Source organism: Thalassophryne amazonica, chromosome 3, assembly GCF_902500255.1.
Source record: "Thalassophryne amazonica chromosome 3, fThaAma1.1, whole genome shotgun sequence".
In the NCBI taxonomy this organism is placed as follows: Eukaryota; Metazoa; Chordata; class Actinopteri; order Batrachoidiformes; family Batrachoididae; genus Thalassophryne; species Thalassophryne amazonica.
The window spans coordinates 5,206,803-5,222,066 of NC_047105.1; the positions used below are offsets into that span (position 1 = coordinate 5,206,803).

The 15,264-nt window shown below is 43.7% G+C and overlaps 1 protein-coding gene across 2 annotated transcripts in view; it reads right to left on the reverse strand.

The window, feature by feature from the left end:
• Positions 1-3,623, reverse strand: part of si:dkeyp-87e7.4 (uncharacterized protein LOC557283 homolog) — a 55,905-nt gene extending 52,282 nt beyond the window's left edge. Inside the window, exon 1 of one of the 2 annotated variants that reach the window (XM_034164987.1) lies at positions 3,504-3,623. The gene's annotated coding sequence lies outside the window, so the exon portion shown is untranslated. The remainder of the gene's footprint in view (positions 1-3,503) is intronic. The other variant, XM_034164978.1, reaches the window with a different exon arrangement.
• Between the last annotated feature and the right edge of the window lie 11,641 nt (positions 3,624-15,264).

Genomic DNA, 15,264 nt, shown 5'->3' on the forward strand with positions numbered 1-15,264 from the left:
GAAGCAAAGCAGTGTATATGTTAAAAAAACAAAAAAAAAAAACAAAAAAAAAAACACACCATTTCATCCGCTGGCTGCTCTACACGTGGCGGCCAACTGCTCTCTCTCTCTCTGCCCAGTGCGAGGGGACTGCTGAACCCCTCACACCAGGCAAGTCACAGCTCCGTCCCCAGACACACTGACAAAAAGTCTCTGGAAGAAGTCTACCCTTTCATCTCTGTTTTGTTCAGACTCGCACTGAATGTTTCGCTTTTTTATTTTCGCTTTTTTGGGCAACGCTTCACAAACACGGTAACTTAAAAACAGTGACTGCCAGGCTTGCATGTTAAACCTCCAGTTGAAATGAATCTGCTGAATCGCAGAGAGGGGGGGGAAGTTGAATCACGCAGGGGCCCAGTCCACAAACCTAAAAAAAACAAAACTTGAAATTGTTCAATTTTACAAGCTGGGGAAAACAAAAAACAGAAAGCCATATCCCATCACCATTTCAGCAAAATGTCAATGGCCAGACTTTGGCTGAGCTCCTGTCACCGGAAAAGATCCAAAACTTGTAAAGATGTGAAAAAAAAGAAACATTACCCAGGAAAACAGAAAGGGATACACTAAATTTGACAATCTACGTGATGGCGCAATGACATTGTTCCATTGCTCAGGGAGAGCCCTGGACTTTTAATGTTGTTTAAAAATGCAAAAGTATTTTTTATCCAATTACTCGATTAATCACCAGAATAATCGATAGCTGCAGCCCTACTCGCAAATGACCTGAAAACAAAGATTGTTCAACGTCACGGGTTGGGGGAAGGATACAAAAGCTATCGCAGAGATTTCAGCTGTCAGTTTCCACTGTGAGTAAATGGAAGACCGCAGGTACAGTACTAGTTAAGGCCCGAAGTGGCAGACCAAGAAAAATCTCATAAGCTGAAGCGAAGGATGGCGAGAACAGTCATAGTCCACCCACAGACCTGCTCCAAAAACCTACAACATTATCTTGCTGCAGATAGTGTCTCTGTACATCATTCAACTATACAGCGCACTTTGCACAAAGAGATGCTGTATGATGCTGTAATGCAGAGGAAGCCTTTTCTGTGTACATGCCACAAACAGAGTCACTTGAGGTAAGTTAAAGCACATTTGGACAAGCCAGATTCATTTTGGAATAAGGTGCTGTGGGCTGATAAAACTAAAATTGAGTTATTTGGACATAACAAGGGGCGGTATGCATGGCTGAAAAAGAACACAGTATTCCAAGAAAAACGCTTGCTACCTACAATAAAATTTGGAGGTGGTTCCATCATGCTGTGGGGCTGTGTGGCCAGTGCAGGTACTGGGAATCTTGTTAAAGTTGAGGGTCACATGGTCAATATCAGTCAATATCAGCAGATTCTTGAGAACAATGTTCATGAATCAGTGACAAAGTTGAAGTTGCACCAGGGCTGGATCTTTCAACAAGACAACGACCCTAAACACTGCTCAAAATCTACTAAGGCGTTCATGCAGAGGAACAAGTACAATGTTCTGGAATGACCATCTCAGTCCACAGACCTGTGATTTTAAGCAAGCTGTCCATGCTCAGAAACCAATAAACGTGACTTAACTGGAGATGTTTTGTAAAGAAGAATGGTCCAAAATACATTCAACCAGATTTCAGATTCTCATTGGAAGCTATAGGAAGCGTTTAGAGGCTGTTATTTCTGCAAAAGAAAGATCTACTAAATATTGATGTATTTTTCTGTTGGGGTGCCCAAATTTATGCACCGGCCTAATTTTGTTTAAATAATTCTTGCACACTTTCTGTAAACACTAGAAACTTCATTTCACTTCTCAAATACCAGTGTGTTCATCTGCTACATAATATGTTTTGTTCGGGGTCGCCACAGCGGATACAGTCAGATCCGCATTGGTAAATGGCACAGGTTTTACGCCGGATGCCCTTCCTGACGCAACTCCAGTTTTACATGGAGAAACACACACAGCCGCTGGTGTTCCAAAGAGGTCTCCCATCCAAGTACTAACCAGATCCTGCTCTGAGATCTAACAGGACCAGGCTTACACAGAGCAGACCAGCTGCACAGTCTGCTATATGATATATTTAACTGAAATTGCTGATCCAAACAACCAATGATTTGTAAAAGGAAAATCATGACAATTATCGGGGTGCCCAAACTTTTACATACAACTATATATATTGATAAGTTTGCTGATGATTACACAAAACTTGTATAAACTTTGACTAAAGAATAATATTTAGAACTGAGTATTCGTCCCAGTGAGGTCTGAATAACTGAGAATAGAAGGGGAGAATGTGTCAAAGTACTAAAAGAAAGAAAGGAATCAAATAGCTAATCATGGAGGGCTGAAGGCTACATTACCTGGAGCACAAAAATAAGGAAATGAGAGAATCAGCTCAGTTATTACTTGAAATTGTTGACATTCCAATGAGTCGTATATGTGTGGCCCACATAACATGCGAGTGGTAATAAAATAAATAAAATCTCCTTTAACAGTGGAATGTCCGGATAAACTGCTGGCCAACAATTTCTTTCAGCGGTTTGTATGGAGTGTGTGGGCCAGTGAGCTATCCAGTGATATATAGAGATCAGTGATTTGTACTGAGTTCGGCAATGTTCTCACCAAGTGAAAAACGACCACCAGGGGGCGCTGCCGGGTGAATGACTGAGAATTGTCCTTTTGAGATATTAGCAAGATATAAGTAATGAACATAAAAGGATTCCACTGAAACCTAGTGGACTGGTAGGCCTGAAGCGAAGGAAGAACTGGTTACATTTTGGTGTGGATCAGGAACAAATATCCACCTCTGGAGCCATCTATTTAAACCACTCCTCCTCAACCCCAACTGCCAAGTTTAACTGAAATCCATTTGCATCTTTTTGAGATATCCCGCCAACGAAAAACATTTCAATTTTAATTTATTCAGTTTATTTTTATTTATATAGTGCCAAATCACAACAAAGTTGCCTCAAGGTGTTTTACAAAAGTAAGGTCTAACCTTACCAACCCGCATAAATCAAATAAAAACCCCAAATAAGAACAAAGAAACCAAGAATTTCTCAACACACATTAAAATTATGTGTTGCACTAAAAAAATAAACTTGGTTAACCAGTTAGCAGTAAAACGCAGTCTGCAAAACTAGCCTTGGGGTAGCTCACGAGCGCCCCCTATTCGTTCGCAATCAATTTATAGATCACCAAGCAACCCCTTTAAAACCCAAAGAGCCACAGTCCACAGATTCACGGAACTGACACACAAACACTCATTTTCAACTTCCGTTATTTTGGTCAAAGACGTCGCCTTTTTTTTTTCTTTTCTTTTCTTTTGGACGAACGAGCAACAAACACTCCCCAGAAATCTTTACTGTCTGGAGCCGACCCCTGAACCGGCCTGGAGCCCGACCCGCGAGACACAAGCCGAGACGGCAATACAAACCACACAAAAGAAGGCATTCAAGAAGAGGGAGGAGGGGAAAAAAAAAACTGTGAAGTACCTTTTAACGGCGCTGTCTCGACGTCCTCCGGTCGCCTGTGTACCGACGCTCAACGGTAAAATGGCTGAAAGAAATGGCGGTGTGGATGACAGAGCAGCGGGAGGAGGCGGAGCCTGGCGGGGAGAGAGACGAGAGGCGGGCTCTCCTGTGCCGCCGGGTGGGGGAGGGGAGACCTCCAAACACAAAAACCTCTATATTCAGCAATAAAACCGAGAGAAAAGTCGCAGTGTGACACCTCAGCTGGAATTACTGAATGAAACAAACATTAATGAACCAATTCAAACAAGTTCACTACAGATATAAACTCAAAAAACTCAATAAGTTGTGGTGCAGCAGGGCGGGGCTTACGCCTGTTAGATAATATCTGTGCTAATTCCCTATTTAATGATAGTTATCAAGTGTTTGCTTTTGTTATCTGTTTAAAAGTGTCTGGAACTTGGTTTAAAGTATCAACAAGAGTTAAGTTTCATTTAAATTATGCATGCGTAAGATTTTGATAAAGAGAGGGCTCCCCCTATCTGTGAGAGCCAGTAACATATAGACTAAACCACACCCACTGTAACAACCACATCATATAAAAGTACCAGGAGGCATTTTCTTGGACCCTTCATAAGATGGATGCTGTCTGTGGGGACACTGGTCGAGTTTCAACGTGACTTTCAATAAACTCAAAATGAGAAATATAATGGTTTGGTTCTTGGAAAGAGGCAGTGAATTACATAAAGAGCCGGGAGAAATTGCATGCCTATTTTTGTGGTTACCATAAATGACCTGTGGGGAGCAGCGCTGCTAATTTTGCAACTTTGGCTAGGTTTAATGACTTTTCGTCCTTCCATACTGAATAAAAAGTTGACCTAGCGAATAGCGCAACCCAGTCTCACAGCAGTTTGTGATGGCATTACGAAAAGTAGATTAATCTATTGGTTCGTGTTGGGGCACAAAAAATGGGGCACGTTTCGTAACGGGGGCATGAATTCATTTCATGATGGGGGCATGAAATGTGGGGTGTTGGGCTGGTGGGGTTAGGGTTAGGGTTAGGGGAGGAGAGACACCATTACATTATGGTTATGGTTAGGAGAAGGTGGAGGATTATAAACAATAAAAATTATTTTTAAAAAACCCTGTCACAAAAATGGGGCACTTTTCATGAAAGGGACATGGAAAAAGCGTGACACTAGGCTGGACTACCGACACATCAGGCCACTAATATTTCACACAAACCTGCCAGTTGGTAAATACTTGACTATAATAAAATTATCAAATCAATTTTATTTATATAGTGCCAAATCACAACAAACAGTTGCCCCAAGGCACTTTATATTGTAAGGCAAAAGCTATACAATAATTACAGAAAAACCGGTCAAAACGACCCCCTGTGAGCAAGCACTTGGCGACAGTGGGAAGGAAAAACTCCCTTTTAACAGGAAGAAACCTCCAGCAGAACCAGGCTCAGGGAGGGGCAGTCTTCTGCTGGGACTGGCTGGGGCTGAGGGGAGAGAATCAGGAAAAAGACATGCTGTGGAAGAGAGCAGAGGTCAATCACTAATGATTAAATGCAGAGTGGTGCATACAGAGCAAAAAGAGAAAGAAACACTCAGTGCATCATGGGAACCCCCCAGCAGTCTAAGTCTATAGCAGCATGACTAAGGGATGGTTCAGGGTCACCTGATCCAGCCCTAACTATAAGCTTTAGCAAAAAGGAAAGTTTTAAGCCTAATCTTAAAAGTAGAGAGGGTGTCTGTCTCCCTGATCCGAATTGGGAGCTGGTTCCACAGGAGAGGAGCCTGAAAGCTGAAGGCTCTGCCTCCCATTCTACTCTTACAAACCCTAGGAACTACAAGTAAGCCTGCAGTCTGAGAGCGAAGCGCTCTATTGGGGTGATATGGTACTATGAGGTCCCTCGGATAAGATGGGACCTGATTATTCAAAACCTTATAAGTAAGAAGAAGAATTTTAAATTCTATTCTAGAATTAACAGGAAGCCAATGAAGAGAGGCCAATATGGGTGCTCTCTCCTTCTACTCCCTGTCAGTACTCTAGCTGCAGCATTTTGAATTAACTGAAGGCTTTTCAGGGAACTTTTAGGACAACCTGATAATAATGAATTACAGTAGTCCAGCCTAGAGGAAATAAATGCATGAATTAGTTTTTCAGCATCACTCTGAGACAAGACCTTTCTAATTTTAGAGATATTGCGCAAATGCAAAAAAGCAGTCCAACATATTTGCTTAATATGCGCATTGAAGGACATATCCTGATCAAAAATGACTCCAAGATTTCTCACAGCATTACTAGAGGTCAGGGTAATGCCATCCAGAGTAAGGATCTGGTTAGACACCATGTTTCTAAGATTTGTGGGGCCAAGTACAATAACTTCAGTTTTATCTGAATTTAAAAGCAGGAAATTAGAGGTCATCCATGTCTTTATGTCTGTAAGACTGTTGGGAAAGTGTAACGACACGGACCCACAACAGGGGGCGCAAATGAACGGACAATAGATGAGCCAAAATACAACACTTTACTGCAGAGGAACGTCTTTCGTGGATAGCCATACCTCCTGCCCAGGCTGGTATGCAGGGGCCGTGCAATGCCGGTGGTCTGCATGGGCTTTAGCCCTCATCCGGGCTTTCAACAGGGCAGAACGGGCGGTGCACCACACCCGACGGCATCTCCGCAGGTGGGCCTGGACCGAGGGCACACCGACCTCTCCCTCCACCATGGGAAACAATGGGGGCTGGTACCCCAGACACACCTCAAATGGGGAGAGGCCGGTGACAGAGGACACCTGGCTGTTATGTGCATACTTGAGCCAGGCCAGATGTTCACTCCAGGCCATCGGGTGCACGGACGTCACACAGCGTAGGGTTTGTTCCAGTTCTTGGTTGGCCCGTTCTGCCTGTCTGTTGGTCTGCGGGTGATACCCGGACGAGAGGCTCACGATGGCCCCCAGTTCTCGGCAGAAACTCCTCCAGACTTGAGAGGAGAACTGGGGACCATGATCGGGGACAATGTCAGTAGGTATCCCATGCAGACGCACGACGTCGTGGACCAGGAGGTCTGCTGTCTCCTGGGCTGTAGGGAGCTTCGGGAGGGCCACGAAGTGGGCCGTCTTGGAGAACCGGTCCAGTATCATGAGGATGGTAGTCATGCCCTGGGATGGCGGGAGGCCCGAGACAAAGTCCAGGTCGATGTGGGACCAGGTGGGATGGGGCACAGGTAACGGCTGGAGGAGTCCCTGTGCCCGTTGATGGTCAGCTTTACCCCTGGCGCAGGTGGTACAAGCCTGGACATAGTCCCGGACGTCGGCTTCCATGGACGCCCACCAGAAGCGCTGCCGAACCACTGCCACAGTCCTTCGCACCCCTGGATGACAGGAGAGCTTGGAACCATGACAGAAGTCCAGGACTGCAGCTCTGGCTTCTGGTGTGATGTAGAATGTTAAAGATTTTGTATATATGTTATCACTGTTAAACGTTTGTACATTTGCCTTCTTTCTCATGAGAACGGTGTTGTGCTGTTTTGCACTTCACCCTGAGAACGTACGTGTTATTCAACCTTGTTTTAGCTTTGTCTTCTTTCTCATGAGAACGGAGATGTGCTGTTTTGCACCTGTCTTAATGCAATCCTGAGAATTCAATTTTGTTTTGACGTTTGTGATGTGGTGTTTAGTGTGAAGGAGTGTGGAAGACAGGACACTTCAGGCAGATGCAGAACAGCTGATACCTGCAACAGACGAACGAGATGTGCTGACCTGAAGTGTTCTTCCTTACAGCTGCACTTATTGACGTATGCGTTTATGTTATGGGAAGAAACTTGTCTTGCGTCATTACCCCCACCCTTAGGACAAGTTTCTTGTTTATGTGATGAGGGCGTCTCTTAATAAAAAGAGCGGAAAAGCAGGCCAGACTTTAGTGTAGCCTTGGTGTACAGCCTGGCCGCACTCCGCGCGTAATATTTGACTTTCTGTCTCACTGGTGTTTCTTGACTCTGTTTGTCTTGTTAAAGGTTTTAAGAATGTTTGGAGGAGAAAATACCCAACATTGACTGGGGGCTACGTCCGGGATCTCAACAACACCGGAGGTGTCCGGCGGAGGTCGTCAAGTCCAGACGTAAATCCTTGGCCAAGGTCTGATCGATCGATTGATCGTGTCTGCAATTGTCGACCACCGCTGGCATCGTCTGGTTGACGAGATTTTCCCGAAGAAGACAGACAGGAAGTCGAGTCAGTGAGTAAAATTTCTTTGTAAACAGTACTGAGTGAGTGGTGATCAGATCACATAAAACAGTTAAATTCCGCAAGCGATGATACAGAATCGCCTGTTAATGCAAAGCAGTTAAACTCTGTAAGGAGGGTGCGGACTCCTCTGTTTATATACGCGTACCGGTAGGGGATAAAAGTGATCACATAAAACAGTTAAACTCCGTAAGCGATGATACAGAATCGTCTGTTAATGAAACACAGTTAAACTCTGTAAGGAGGGCGGACTCCTCTACGGTTGCGAGGGACGCGAGTAGTTAAATTCCGGAAGGAGGATACGGACTCCTCTGTTTTAATACGTACAGGAAATCCCGGGTAGAAATATGTGCACTGTAAAAAAGGCAGTTAAATTTGGCAGGGACGGCGGAGTCCCCTAATGCAGGACATTAGTTAAATTTCACGGGAGGGCGAGCTCCCCTGACATAAGAATACGCGTACGATTATTAGGAGTGTTTCTATGTGTAAATAGTGTTTTGCGCAAGTGTAAATAACTGTGTGAAAGTGTAATACTTTGGACAACGTTAGTGACAACCGTGCGTGTGGAAGCAGCAGGCAAGTGATTCCGCTTCCTACGGGGAGGTGAAAGGAATCAACCACACGACGGTAAATTAATTGTCACGTCCAAAGAAAGTGTGAAACTTCAGATTTAGAACACCCTAGGTGTGCCCCCGTCTGAAGTCCAAATTATAACAAGGGATAAAAAAATATAATAAAAATGGGGGGTAAGACGTCTAAAAATAAGGAAAATTTATCAACTGACGACTGGAAAGTTATGGAGGCAAAAAATCCAAAAGCAACAAAGAAATTGGAGACCTGGATAACTAAACATGACTTTGACGGACGACTGAACCTGATCAGCATACAAAAGCTGAAGAAGGAGTTAGAACGGGAACATAAAGGTGATGAGAAAAAGATGCAGAAAGTAGGGGCAGATTTAGTGGCATTTTGGGAGGAAGAAGCAGAGAACAGACAGAAAGGAGCAGAGAAGCGACGATTAGAGAAAGCAAGGAAAAAGAAAGCTGTAGGTAAGGCAGAAGAAGATGTGATAATTCAGCACAGAGAGCCAGAACAGCCTCAACAATCACCGCCGGCTGGATCGTCGGTGACAAAGAGACCTTTATCTCCTCTACCAGAGGATGACGATGTACCGCCACCACAGTATGATTTGGCAGTAAAACCTAAGGTAAAAAGAGAAAAACCAGAAAAACCACAAACACGCAGTCAAGCGAAAGTGCCTACAGCCCCTCCCATGGTGGAACATAGTGATCAGGGAGGTGCCTATCCTAACCCACGCAGACATACGTCCATTGGATTTTAAGTCCAATGGACTTATAATGGTTTACTATAATCTGGTAGTGCCAAAACTGTGGATGACACTAATGTTTGTTTTACTTTTACAAAGGCTTCCTCAGCATCTTTGTTCCATTCCAACACGGTTGACATTGAAATATCATCTTTGTACATCAAATCAGAAAGTGGACTAGTCAACTCTGCATAGCAGGGAATCCATGCCCTGCAGTAATTTGTCAATCCAAGAAATGACATCATCTGCTTTTTGGTTTGTGGTTTTGGAGCGTGCAAAATTGCTTCCTTCCTGTCAGACAGGATCGTGCGCCCTGTGGCTGATAATTCATGTCCTAAATATTTTACTTTATCCCTACACAACTGAACTTTGTTTCTACTCACTCTGTGGCCATTGTCAAATAAGAAACATAATAATGCTACTGTGTCAGTTATGCAGTTTTCTCGTGTGTCAGAGGCAATCAAAATGTCATCAACATACACTAACAGTTGGCTATCTGCCGGTGGAACGAAATTGGCTAAACATGCTGACATGACTTGAGAATAAATAGTTGGACTCTCTGCGTAACCCTGCGGTAATCTGGTGAATGTATATCGTTGTCCTTTAAAGGTAAAAGCAAACCAGAATTGACTATCTGGATGCACTGGCACAGAGAAAAATGCATTACTTATGTCAATTACTGAGAAACTATTAGAATTTGGTCTCAGCGAATTTAACAAGGTGTGTGGATCTGGAACACATGGTGCTCTTTTAATCACAGCAGCATTTACTGCCTGCAGATCTTGAATCATTCTCCACCCCACTGAGGGCGGAGCCTTTTTCACAGGAAATATGGGTGTGTTACATGGTGAATCTGGACATGGCACTATTACTCCTGCTGTTAACAAATCCTCTATTACTGGCCTGATTCCGTCAATTGCATCAGGTTTCAATGGATACTGTCTTACACATGGTCTGTATTCTGTTTTTGGCCTTATAACTACAGGTTGTGCATTTTTAATCAGTCCTACGTCTGAAGGACCTGTTGTCCACAATCCTGACGGTACTGAAGAGAGAAGAGCATCCTCTTCAGGACTCAACTGAAACACTCAGGATTGTGAAGTGGACACAAACATCATCATCATTCAAACAGTTGATTGTAAGAATAAGTTCATGACTAGTGTTTTGGTTCAAGTGTATGGCTCAAAATTGAGGCCAGTTGCCTACTACTCATCCAAATTGGATGCAGTAGCAAGTGCTCTACCACCATGCGTACAGGCTGTTGTTGCAGCCTCTATGGCTGTTCAAAGTAGCAGTAATGTTGTTCTATTCCATCAGTTGACATTGAAAGTTCCACATGCAGTCTCTGCACTTTTGTTGCAGACAAACATGAGCCTTTTGTCCCCAGCAAGACATCTTTCGTGCATGTCCTTGCTATTATCACAGCCACACCTTACGATAGAGCGATGTACAACATTGAATCCCTCCACATTGATACCTTTACCTGAGGATGGTGAGCCGCACAATTGTCTTGATGTAGCAACAGTTTGTACAAAAGCACGCCCAGACCTCCGGGACACACCCATCCCAAACAGTACAATCGTGTATGTGGATGGTTCTTCCACCAAAAATGCTTATGGACAAACGCAATCTGGATGCTGTCGTCACAAATTCAGAAGTATTAGATTCTGCTTCATTGCCATCGTCATTTTCAGCACAAGCAGCTGAATTAGTTGCTTTAACTGCAGCTTGCTATCTGTTTAAAGGTACGGCTGTAACAATTTATACAGACAGCCAGTACGCTTTTAGCACAGTGCATGTGTTTGCAAAACTGTGGGAGGAGCGTGGAATGGTGACATCGTCTGGAAAGCCAGTGACTCATGCCACTCTCCTAACTGCCCTACTGCAAGCTGTGAAGTTGCCTCAACAAATTGCTATATGCAAATGTGCGGCTCACACCAATGGCTCTGACAGTGTTTCAAAAGGAAATGATTTTGCTGACAGAGCAGCAAAAGAGGCAGCAGCAGCTTCTTCTATTTGTGTTGTACAGGAAACTACTCCAGATTTGCATTTAGGTCATACACTGCTTGCTGACATGCAACAGCAGGCAACTGACAGAGAGAAACAAATGTGGATAGCTAAAGGAGCTACGTATGCAAATGACTTGTACGTATGACCACAAAAGAAACCCATATTGCCAAAGAATATGTTTAAATGGGCAGCTATTATGAGCCATGGCGTGACGCATGTCTCATCAGGGGGTATGATATCGCAATTGCAATCTATTTTTTGTCTTTATGGGTTCGAAGCATATGCAAAACAGCATTGTAGAGCATGCATGATATGTGCAAAACACAACTCACAAGGCAATATGAGACCCCAAAGAGGTAAATTTCCAACACCACAATATCCCTTTCAAGTGATTCATATGGATTATATACAGCTGAGTAAACATGAAGGGAAGGAATTTTGTTTAGTCATAATTGATGCCTTCTCAAAATGGGTAGAATTGTTCCCTACAAAACATGCAGATTCACTTACAGTGGCTAAAGCATTATGCAAAGACATCATCCCACGATTTGGAATACCAGAAACAGTCTATTCAGATAACGGAGCGCATTTTGTTAATGCAATAGTGCAATACGTGGGAGAAGCACTACAGGTTAATCTAAAAAATCATTGTTCTTATCATCCACAAAGTGCCGGATTAGTGGAAAGGATGAATGGAACAGTAAAAAACAGACTTAGAAAGACAATGGAGGAAACAGGCAGACCATGGACACATTGTGTAGATTTGGTAAAAATGTATATAAACATAACTAGTACCATGGGGTTGACACCGTATGAAACATTGTTTGGCAGAAAATATCGACTGCCATATTATGGACAAATTTGGGATGTACCTGAGGAAGCCAATTTGGCGGATTACATGAGAAAAATGTTAGAAGGACAACGAGGGAGAGTTCCAAACACTGATGATCCCATTTCTCCACAGGAGGACCCTAAAGTGGTACCTGGAGACTGGGTGTTGATAAGAAGCATCAAGAGAAAACACTGGCATTCACCTAAATGGGAAGGGCCCTATCAAGTACTACTCACAACACCCACAGCTTTGAAAATTGGGGAAAGAAGTACATGGATTCATTTAACTCACTGTAAGAAAGTCATTTCTGCAGACACAGACAAACAGTAAGAACAGTAGGACAAGACTAGTAATAGTGTGTGAGCTTGGTGTTAAGATCCAGGTTAGACACGAAAGCTAGCAGAAGACATTAAGAAGCCACTGTTCTGAACAAAGGTGTGCTGTAGTGTGCAGAAATGGCGAAAGAAAAAATAAAAAGAACGGGGGTTTCTGGACCCCACGGACAGTCCTTGTTATGCTACTTTTCTTTTTTGAATTGGGAGTATTATTAAAAGCCATGAGCACGGGACATGATAATAAGGATCACATCCGCAGATTGCAGAGACCAAAAAGAAGTAACAAAGACCCCAGTCCGATAATCAATGCCACAGTACATAGCTGTGATGGGAATAATGCATACCGATTTGGTGTACAGGCCTGCATTCCTAGAAATACTTCTGTGATCATCTCTGTACCATATAGTGCTCTTACCCATGGAATGCCGGATGGTGACAGAGGGGCTAATTACGGAAATAGTTTCTCATGGTATATGACCAACGATCAACAAGATAGGAGATGGGAAACGTTGGTAGCCGATGAATGGAGTAGATGGACACCAAGATGGGCACAAACCGAGTGGGCTAAGTACCAGAGTCAAAGTCTCAAAATGTATCAAACAGATGATAAGCTGTCTATAGTGGTGAATACCACAGAAAAAGGAACCATATTCCCACCTGATATAGAGGGAGACTGTTGGTTGTTCCTCCTTTGGGTATACAAACAAGGAAAAGACCCGTATTTCCATTTCTTCCTCTGTGAGACAGATAGAGTACAGCAACCAATATTGACCGAATTAAGTACGTCAAAGGGGGTGTCCATACAAGCAAAGGGGGTGTCTGTACAAGGCACAAAAGACATGAAGGCAGATGACTGGTTCCTAGTAACTACAGGAATTAGTGGACAAAATAACAATTGGCTTTTAATGGCAGAACAAGCAGGACTAGCAGCAAAGAAGGACTGTGTTGTGTGTATGGGACCCAGACCTGTATTACAGGTAATACCGGCAGCATTAGAGTCTACTGACTGCTATGACACAGACATACATTGCGGTAAACAACAAATGTTTTAAGTGGGACAAGATCTATCCAGTGACCAAATTAACTAAGATTAAACCTTTATTCTCAAGCAAAGTTGGGCATGCTAACCATACATGTGTACACTTGACAGGGACAAGTAAGACTTTGGGTAGCTTAAACCACACCGCCTGGTGTAAGAATGTGGTCCATAGTACTCCCACATTCAAACCTGTCGGGAGGAGTGACGTATGGTGGTGGTGTGGGGATAACAGAATCTTTGACAGACTGCCACGAAATGTGTCAGGTTATTGTGCATTATTGTTACCAGTTGAAGCCATACCCATGACCCCTGAAGACGTTACGACATATGCAGCCTCTCTTATTCCTGAAGATTGGCAGAAAGGCGTAGCCAGACATAGAGTGAAAAGAGATTGGAAAGGAGTGGGAAATCCAACATATATTGACGCAATAGGAGTCCCCAGGGGAGTGCCTGACGAGTATAAACTGGTTAATCAAATAGCAGCTGGATTCGAATCTTCCATCTGTTGGTGGTGCTCAATTAATAAAAACGTGGACAGAATAAACTACATCCACTACAATGTACAGAAATTAGGAAATTGGACTGAGGAAGGATTTAAGGCTGTCCATTCACAGTTAGAAGCCACGTCCCTTATGGCCTTCCAGAATCGCATTGCTCTGGATATGTTGTTGGCAGAGAAAGGAGGTGTTTGTGCCATGTTCGGAGAACAGTGCTGCACATTCATTCCCAACAACACAGCTGCAGACGGCAGTCTCACTCAAGCCATTGACGGGCTGAGGACGTTGAACAGGAAGATGAAAGAGCACAGTGGAGTAAACACCGAAGGCTGGGATTGGTGGCTGGAAGGGATGGGAAAATGGAGGTCTTTGATTTCTTCACTATTAGTGTCTATAGCAGTATTTGCTGCAATTCTAACATTGTGTGGATGTCGTTGTATTCCATGTCTCCGAGGCCTTGTAAATAGAATGATAACCACAGCAATAAGTCCAGGACCAGGAGGGGGTCCAGCATCATATCCACTTCTGGGGACAGATGACGACAAGGAGGACGATGGCTCTCCTGACCTGTACCCAGACCAATGGAAGTATGATGACCCAGACACCGATGATGGTGACAATGATGACATCACCTCTGGGGTGTAAGCCTAGAGAAAACATACCATGATGAACCTCTTAGTGAAAATCTCAAAAAGAAGTGCTAAGCTGAGTGATGCCTACTGTATGTTTTAACAGGCGATAAACAGGAGGGGAATGTTAAAGATTTTGTATATATGTTATCACTGTTAAACGTTTGTACATTTGCCTTCTTTCTCATGAGAACGGTGTTGTGCTGTTTTGCACTTCACCCTGAGAACGTACGTGTTATTCAACCTTGTTTTAGCTTTGTCTTCTTTCTCATGAGAACGGAGATGTGCTGTTTTGCACCTGTCTTAATGCAATCCTGAGAATTCAATTTTGTTTTGACGTTTGTGATGTGGTGTTTAGTGTGAAGGAGTGTGGAAGACAGGACACTTCAGGCAGATGCAGAACAGCTGATACCTGCAACAGACGAACGAGATGTGCTGACCTGAAGTGTTCTTCCTTACAGCTGCACTTATTGACGTATGCGTTTATGTTATGGGAAGAAACTTGTCTTGCGTCATTACCCCCACCCTTAGGACAAGTTTCTTGTTTATGTGATGAGGGCGTCTCTTAATAAAAAGAGCGGAAAAGCAGGCCAGACTTTAGTGTAGCCTTGGTGTACAGCCTGGCCGCACTCCGCGCGTAATATTTGACTTTCTGTCTCACTGGTGTTTCTTGACTCTGTTTGTCTTGTTAAAGGTTTTAAGAATGTTTGGAGGAGAAAATACCCAACATAAAGTTTGTTTCTTGGGCCCGTCCCCGGGTCCGGGTTCCGTGCCAGGGCCTCCCGGACGGTCTTCTCCACGTCCCAGGTGAGGGTGGCCACGATAGTGGACTCAGGGATGATGGATTCCGGCGGATCC